The sequence below is a fragment of the Pteronotus mesoamericanus genome, unplaced genomic scaffold (assembly GCF_021234165.1).
Source record: "Pteronotus mesoamericanus isolate MK-2021 breed Mesoamerican mustached bat unplaced genomic scaffold, CSHL_Meso_final scaffold_85, whole genome shotgun sequence".
NCBI lineage: Eukaryota > Metazoa > Chordata > Mammalia > Chiroptera > Mormoopidae > Pteronotus > Pteronotus mesoamericanus.
In genome coordinates, this window is record NW_026555329.1 from 37,193,792 (window position 1) to 37,203,056 (window position 9,265).

Consider the following 9,265-nt stretch of genomic DNA (forward strand, 5'->3'; position numbering starts at 1 on the left):
CAGTGCTGGTGCTCAGAAGGAGTTTGAATAAGTCTGTGTGTGGGCCCTTTAAGAGGACCTACCTGGAACTCCAGGAGCCTTTCTTCTCCCTCAGACTCAATCCCTGCTGGTTTTTTCAGCCAGAAGTTAGGGGGGTTTCTCTTCCTGGCCTTGGAACTTTGGGCTAGGGGTCCTGGCATAGGGCTGGGACCCTTTGCTCCTTAGGGGGTATCCCTGCAGTGGAGATGTACTTCCAGATTATGTGCCACATGTGGAGATGTACCTCCAGATTATTATGTGCCACATGTGGGTGTGGGACCAGCCCATTTTGTGTCTCAGCCCCTCCTACCAGTCTTGATGTGGCTTCTTCTTTAATTCCCTAGCTGTAGGATTTCCATTCAGCCAGATTTTAGATGGTTCTGAATGATAGTTGTTCTGTAGTTTAGTTGTAGTAATTTTGATATCTTAATTTACTTTAACATCTCTTTATGGTACAGTTCAAACTATTTATTGCTCCTCTACAAATCACATGATTTTGGCCCTAGCTTTGTTGAGCTTATTAAGCTTTCTTGTTTGTGCTGTAAGCCAAGTGTCTCTGTATAAGGTGCATCTCAGTGATGTGCCACAGGATTTCATCTATACCTCAGCTTTGAAATGTTTCCTAAAGCTTTATCTTATCTCCTTGCTAATAAAATGATTAATGGCAGGAATAGCTATTTCTTTTTATTTTTTTCTGAGAGGAAATGCTTTAAAGAAGTCTCCGGTTTGAGCCCTGGCTGGTGTGGCTCAGTGGATTGAGAGCTGGCCTGAAAACCAAAGGGTTGCTTTTTTGATTCCCAGTCAGGGCACATACCTGGGTTGTGGGCCAGATCCCCTGTAGGGAGTGCTCAAGAGGCAACCACACATTACTGTTTCTCCCCCTCTCTTCCTCTCTCCCTTCCCCTCTCTAAAAATAAGTAAGTAAAAGTTCGGGTTTTTTTAAAAGAAGTTTCTGGTTTGAAAAATGGGAAAAGCCAGCTCATGTCTTTATAGATTAAAATCCTTTCAGTGTGGATTATATACTTGAGTTTGTTGTTGTTTTTTTTCCAGCTGAGTTCATGGTCTTCATCTAATGATTCTTAAGAAATAATCTATCATACTTGTAGTATAGCTATATCTAAAATGTCTTCCAACTTCCTCTGACACAAAAACTTCAACTTAGGTACAAGATATGAAGAGATAGTTTGGGGACAAATGGGTAAAGATGAGTTTTTAAAGTTTATTTATTTTTAGAGAAGGGAAGGGAGGGAAACATCAATGTGTGGTTGTATCTCGCGTTCCCCCTACTGGGGATCTGGCCTGCAACCCAGGCATTTGCCCTACACTGGGAATCACACCGGCAACCCTTTGGTTCACAAGCCAGCACTCAATCCACTGAGCCATAACAGCTAGGGTGGTAAAGATGATTTCTTTGTGGATTTCATCAAAGCCTGTTTTAAAAACATTGTGCTATTAAACTGTTGTTTTTGGAGTGATAGTTGTGTGGGCCTAAAGTTTTATATAAATAATTAGCACTTATATTTTCACTCAGCAGTGCAGATTTAATTTCCTTACCTTTGTATAACAGAATACAAAATGTTCTCAGTGGTTATTTTGGCTTCAAGTTAGCTTTCTGTCTTCATGATCTTTATTAGATTTAACTGGCCTAAAACCAGCTGGAAAAGACTTCATTATAGCTTGAATTTATTGTTTCACATTTGCTGAATTGGAAGCTTTTTTCTTTTTTTGTTCATGTCTTTTATCAACCCACATACAATTACTGGTCTTCTGGTTTGTTGAAGCCATGGATCAGACAATATTTACCACAGTAACACAATAATGTCTGTCAAAGTGGCTGTCCATAAAAACTCCAGCACGACATTCAACTGAAGGGCATTCCCAACAAAGGCAACTGATTTTGCCATTCTCATCCACTTTGTAGTATTTAAGGACAGGCAGCTTATCCTTTTTTCTCTTATGTTTATTTTTCCTGGGAGTGGTGTAATGTAGCCAAAACCAGGTTCAGCTGCCTGCTACAACAAAAGCCAAACTTGTGAGACAGGTGATGGTGATAAGGAACGAGGTTTATTCAAGCACCAGTCACCTGCAAAGATGGGGTGGAAGACTCTCTTCTCGAAGCCCATCTTAACATCTTAGTGCAGGTAGAGGTTTCTATAAGGAGGGAGAGGGAAAGCAGAACAAAGAGATCAGGGGCAAGGGCTATGGACACTGGGGCAATGTCCTTGCTAATCCCAATATGGATTTTCATGGTCAGCATCCTTAAGATGGCCATCTGGTTGAATTCCTGTGACTGGGGGCCTTGAGGTCAGGCTGCTCCTTAGGTTCACACAGGAATTGAAACTGCCAATTCTAGTAAAGTATACTAAAAAATTTTTAACATGTAAGTTTTAGTTTTGAGAGAAAAATATCAGGTTAGAATAACAAGCTGAATTTAACATTTACTAAGATTTATATGGGTAGGTATAGTGTGTTCATTTCCTATTACAGTAAGATTTCCTCCTTTTCTTAGCACCACCATGAAGGTTTAACACAAGATAATGAGTAAACTCCTTTTGAATGTTATAGTCAGAAACAGTACATTCAATCTTCCAGTTGCTTACTAGCAAAGATGAGTCTTTGAGGATCAGAAGAAATTCCTTCCTTATCTTGGATCTTAGCCTTTACATTTTTTATTGTATCCTCAGGTTCAACTTCAGGAGTGATGGTCTTCCCTATAAGGGTCTTCACGAAAATCAGTGTCTTGGTGGCAGTACCAACACAAATAGAAGTTTGGAAAGGAAGATCACTATGCAGGCCCACTGAATCAGAAGTTTTTATAAAGGCCTATTCAACTTGTAAACAGTGTCTTGTGGTAAAGGTTTTTATTAGTGCTACCTTTAGACTTTGTCATTATAAAAAGATTCCCTCTTGATTCTATTAGAAATAATTTTGGTTAGGAAATAAATATTGGTAGACTTATTCTTACTTATTGAATTTTCCTTGCAAATGATTAAAGATGAAGGGGAAGGAAATGCTTTTAAAAACTGAATAAAGTAGACTTCCAGCCAAGATAGAGGCATAGGTATATACACTTTGCCTCCTCACACAACCAAAAGAAGGACAACGACAAATTTAAAAACAAAAAGTAACCAGAACTGCCAGAAAATCAAACTGTATGGAAGTCCGACAACCAAGGAGTTAAAGAAGAAACATTCATCCAGACTGGTAGGAGGGGCGGAGACAGGCAGCCAGGGTGGTGAGGACGTGAGGCAAGGAGGCAGCTGGCAGTCCAGGCAGTCCCACATTCCCAGTGCAGATAAACCAGGAGAACAGGTGAGGAGTGAGACAGACCACGCAATCCAGGGTTCCAGTGTGGGAAAAGAAAGCCAGCCTCAAAACCTCTGGAGGTAAAAACCTGTGGGGGTTGAGGAGGCAGGAGAAATACCTAGTCACACAAGAGAGTCTGTTGGAGAGACCCACAGGGTCCTAGAATATATACAAACCCATCCACCCACCCACCCATCCGGGAATCAGCACTAGAATGGCCCAATTTGCTTGTGGGTAGCAGGGGGAGTGACTGAAAGCTGGCTGAGAGCCGAACAAGTGGCATTGTTCCCTCTCAGACCCCTCCTTCATAGTGTCACAATGCAGTGAACTGGGTTGCCCCACCCTGGCCGAATACCTAAGGCTCTGTCCCTTCCCACTTAACAGGTGCACTGAGACAAAGAAATATGACCAAATGAAAGAACAGATCAAAGCTCCAAAAATAGAACTAAACAATGAAAAGATAGCCAACCTATCAGATGCACAGTTCCAAACACTGGTAATCTGAATGCTCACTGAATTGGTTGAGTATGGTCACAAAATGGAGGAAAAAGTGAAGGCAATGAAAAGTGAAATAAAGAAAAATATACAGGGAACCAATAGTAAAGGGAAGGAAACTGGGACTCAAATCAACGATTTGGAGCAGAAGGAAGAGATGAACATTCGACCAGAACAGAATGAAGAAACAAAACTTAAAAAAAAATGAGGAGAGGCTTAGGAACCTCGGAGACAACTTTAAATGATTCAACATCCAAATCATAGGGTGCCAGGAGAAGAGGAAGAGCAAGAAATTGAAAACATATTTGAAAAAATAGTGAAGGAGAACTTCCCCAATCTGGCCAAGAAAGTGAGACTTCCAGGAGATCCAGAACTCAGAGAGTCCCGAAGAAGATGGACCCAAGGAAGCACACACCAAGGGACATCGCAGTTAAGTTACCCAAGGTTAAAGATAAGGAATCTTAAAAGCTGTAAGAGAAAAGGAGACAGTTACCTACAAAGGAGTTCCCATAAGACTGTCAGCTGATTTCTCAAAAGAAACCTTGCAGGCAAGAAGGGGCTGGCAAGAAGTATTCAAAGTCATGAAAGACTAGTACCTACATCCAAGATTACCCTATCCAGCATGGCTATCATTTAGAATGGAAGATCAGATAAAGTGCTTCCCAGATATGGTAAAGTTAAAGGAATTCCTTATCACCAAGCCCTTATTATATGAAATGTTAAAGGGACTTACCTAAGAAAAAGATCAAAAACTATGAACAGTAAAATGACAACAAACTCACAACTATCAACAAGTGAACCTAAAAAAACAAAAACAAACTAAGCAAACAACTAGAACAGGAACAGAATCATAGAAATGGAGATCAGAGGGGTGGGGGAAGAATGGGGAAAAGGCACAGGGAATGAGCATAAATAGTAGGTACAAAATAGGCAGGGGGAGGTTAAGAATAGTATAGGAAATGGAGAAGCCAAGGAACTTATATGTACGACCCATGGACATGAACTAAGGGGGCAAGGGAATGCTGGGGTGTGGGGTGGTGCAAAGTGAAGGGGAATGAACAGGAGAAGTAAAAAAAATTTAAAAAAAAAAGAAATTAAAATTGAATAAAGTAAATTGTTTCCTTGAACTGTCACAAAAACATGTTTAAAATAGTGTTTCCAGACCAATGATTAAAGTTGCAGCACAACCCAGGAATAATAATTGATTTTATTCTGTGCTAATGAGGTCTATTTTTAAAATATACAAATAATACAAAGGAGAAAATCCTAAATTGTGTGTGTACTTGCATGTATATCCAGCAGTCATGAAGTAATATTTTGGGCACCACAATTGGAGACAATTTTAAGATGTGGGATTATTGCAGAGATACCAAAAAGCAGGAAAGGGAGAGAAAAAAATAAACTGAAAAAACCTGATAGTATTCCTCCCAGTTTAGTGTTGGTAAAATGGTAAAAAGATGTTTTTATTACATACAACTAAAAATGACCAATTAAAATGTAGAAAAAGTGTTCCTTTGCATAGTCAAATGCTAGGAAGGGAAAATAATGTCAACAGGAATTACTATAGTAAGTTTCAGTACAGGATTGCAGAACAATAAGGCTTTGTTAATCTCACACTGGTTTATTCAGATAGTGTGTAATTCAAAGCAATTGCTGCTCCCCAGGCAGAAATTTACAATAGCTACATTTGGAGGGAGGATAATGTGTCATTCCAAGGGGAAATCAGGTCTGGAAAGAGCCTTGTGGTTAGAGAACCTCATATGTCCCCAAACAGCTCCAAAGCAGGCCAAGTAAAACAAAATGACTGAGAACCACCCTGTGAAGTCAGCCTGCCTGAACTGAGCTGTATTTCTCTTGCTTCTCTCTTGCCTTTTTCAATGGCAGAATGTCTCTGAGCAAGGAGCAAGGGGGAAGGCAGAGAGTCTCAAGTCCTGAATAAAGTGTCTCTTTGAAAGTGACCCCCTCTTGCTTCCTGGCAAGGGTTTCCAAGTTCCTTTCAGAGGCCTCCATCTTCCCTGTATGGGCTGTATGTATATTTACAAATGATGGTGAATACAGAGCATCCTCCCTTGGCAGAAAAACACTGGACGTGAGTCATCTGCAAGAGGAGGCATGAATCATATTTTAAACACTTTTGGTCAACAGTCCTTCAGAGAACAATCCTCCAGTGTTATGTTATGTTGTCATTTATATAGAATTAAATGTGAACATCTTAAATTCTATAATTTTTAAAAACTGAACTTTGATTCCAATGACTGGTGGTGGATCCACGCTTCCAGGAACACTGAGATATGTCATTACTCAGCAACATATTGTGAGGCTATGTTGAGAGGCCAGTTTCTGTGAACTAGCTCATTAGGTAAGTAAGTAAATTAATGGGGTTGGTAAAACCCTTATGGAGAATCCACCTTAAATGGGGTGGGCCATTTTTGACCTGAGAGCTGCTGCCTGTTAGACATTCAGGAAATCGGTAAGACCCTTAGATAGGACATCTCAGCAGATCTGAATTCAAATGATCTTTTCATGGTCTAGGATTCTGACCTGCTGTTACATGTCATAACATGCACTTAGCATTAAAGTGCTGCTATGGCAGAGGCATTTATTGCTCACCAAATATTTAAATACTTCTCCATCACTCCCAGGCCCTCTGTGGCTTGTTCTGTCCAACCGCTGAACAGAACTGAACATGTGTCACTTCACTTCCAAGCTGAAGTATGGATGAGCAGGCATGTATTCTCCATGCATTCTCTTCCTTTACAGGCAGGATGGTGGAGACCTAAGATGTCAGGATGTCAAACCTCTAATAACCAGAGTTCTTGTGCAGGATTCCCTTGTCTCCACCTCCCACTCTACCACCAGCCTGCAGAATGAAAGCAAGAATAAATTTTGTGTTAAGCCAAGATTCTAGGTTTAATTTGTACTGCAGCAGAGTCTCAGCTGATACAACTACTTTTCTAGATTTTTTTTAATAAAAAAGGAAACTCCATATAGAAAAAAGATGAGCAATCCGAGTTTTGCAGTCCTTAAATTCACAAGCCACTGAGACTTTGCGAGGTTGCCTCTGTGTCATGTCACACTAGTTATTCAACTCTATCAGTTGCCACTGTTCCTTCAGAGTGTGGTGATTGAGGGAGTGACGAAGAGCACTGGGCAGTTGGGGTTTGATGTGTGACAGTTCCTTTCTGATGGTTTCTCTTCTTATTTGCCAACCTTCTCTTGGGATTTTAGGCTTGCTAAACATATGGTACAAATTAGTGAAATTATTCACTGTGGTTTTCATTTGAGTAAGCTAGTTTCCGCTCCTAAGAAGGGTCTTAACAAAACAGGAAGTTTTTCTTGGATTTAGAAATGGAACTCTACCTTCTGACATTAGTCTTTACCAACTTCTGCAAATCTCTATTTTCTTACTTCCCTGTCACAGGGTGGGGCAAATAGAAGAGACTGATTAGTATAGTGGCAGAGTTAGGGCTGATTCAATTTGGAGGCGTGAAGGGGAGAGTAAAATGGCAGCTTGACCAGGCCAGACCACATCCTTCCATCTGACCATGTTATCTCCTACCTCCTCTCCCACTCTGGCCTTGGCAAAGAGGTGTGAAGGGCCAAAGAACTTTATGATAGTAATCCCTGACATGTGTATCCTAGCTGATAGTCCTCAAAACATTTGATGTGCATCATCCATTAGATTCCACTCCATGGAAATGGGGAACAGGTCTATGTTGTTCTTAATGCCTGCCACACAGAGGGCACTCAAGAGTCCTTGAAGGAATACAGGAAGGAATACTTGATTTTCATAACTGTCTTATCATAAGGATTGAGAAAATAAAATGTAATTAATTGACATTTTATGGTGGACAAATGGATACACTAAGAATCTGTTACTTGCTGGGATCACACAGGGATCAATTAAGATGTGGAACTAGGAGTTGGAGAACATTATGCTAAGTGAAATAAGCTAGTCAGAGAAAGACAAAACCATGTGATCTCACTCATATGTGGATCTAATGAATAAAATAAACTGATGAACAAAATAAAACCAGAGACATGGATACATGGGACAGACTGACAGATCTCAAAGGGGAGGGGAGTGGAGGGACTGGAAGAGATCAGCCAAAGAACATATATGCATATATACATAGCCCATGAACACAGACAACAGTGTGGTTATGGGCGGGGGGAAGGGGTGGCGCTGGGTGGAGTGGGACATTTGTAGTAGTGCCAACAATAAAAAAATTAATTTTTCTAATTTTCAATTGTAAAAATAAATTTGACATGCAACATTGTAAAAAAAAAAAAATAATAAAGTGGGACCAAAATCCAAATCTGTCAATTTCAATTTTCTTTCAACTATATTGTAGGTTAGATTTAAAATCTTCTTCCTACCTTACCCCACACAATATACTACTACCATCATGTAATATAAAGTACCACCTTGAAATTCTGTGTTATTTATGTCTACAATTGTATTAGACAAGTCTATAAGGAAAGATATTAAAATCCTAACATCATTATCACTGGGGAATAGAGTCTCAGGATACAAATTCTTAAGTTCTTATTGATTTGTATTTTCTATTTCTTACCCCAAGAATAAGCATGTATTACTTATGCTATCCAAATAATAGAGGGGGTAAATCTGCCTCTAGTTTTCAACATTTTCTGTACATAAGGAATTCAGTGGGCTTCTAGTTCAGCACTTAAGTTATTAAGTACGTCTGGAGTGGAAAACCACAGGAAGGGAATCGTGGCGCAAACTTCTAGCTGTCCTCCAGTAGGCTATTTTCTTATATACTAGAATTTTTACCTGGACACACATTAACCCAGTTTCCCAGCATCCCTAGGAGCTAGATGTAGCCCATTTTGGAGTAGAACTGATGTATACAACATCTGGATTGTTGCCCTAAAGGAAAATGTCTTCACTTTCTTCCTTTCTGCTGGAATGCAGATGTGAGGGTTGGAGCTGTAGCAGCTATCTTGGACTACAAAATGGAAGTCATATATTAAAGGTAGCAGCACAAGAGAAAGAAACTGGAACCCTGAGACTGCTATGATGCCACTGTATTTTTGGCATCTTTTTGTTAGTTGTTGAAGCCATATCCTAAGTAATATCAAATCTAAACATTTAGTAGAATAGTGCTCCAATTTCCTGACCTTGAAAACAAATGTGCTCTTTGGAAAAAACATATAATTTAGTCAAGCTTTCTTTATGGGTACAAGGACCCAATTCTACTTCAGTGATCAAGTGTGAGTCCTTAATTAGGACAGGTTATGTAATAAGGATGGTGAAGAAACTGCAGAAATTAATGTAATTTTCAGATTATACTGAGCTCTTTCTGTTTGACACTGACTAACCCCTCCATACTCCCCTTCCCAAGACACAGTTTTGAATTTATGGATCTGGTGCCAAGGGTTTTGTGTAGGAGGTAACCAAAGTGAGGCTTCTTGCCATCTA

The 9,265-nt window shown here is 39.9% G+C and overlaps 1 pseudogene; it reads right to left on the minus strand.

The window, feature by feature from the left end:
• Nucleotides 1–1,774: 1,774 nt before the first annotated feature.
• Nucleotides 1,775–4,244, minus strand: LOC129063161 (ubiquitin-40S ribosomal protein S27a-like; annotated as a pseudogene).
• Between the last annotated feature and the right edge of the window lie 5,021 nt (nucleotides 4,245–9,265).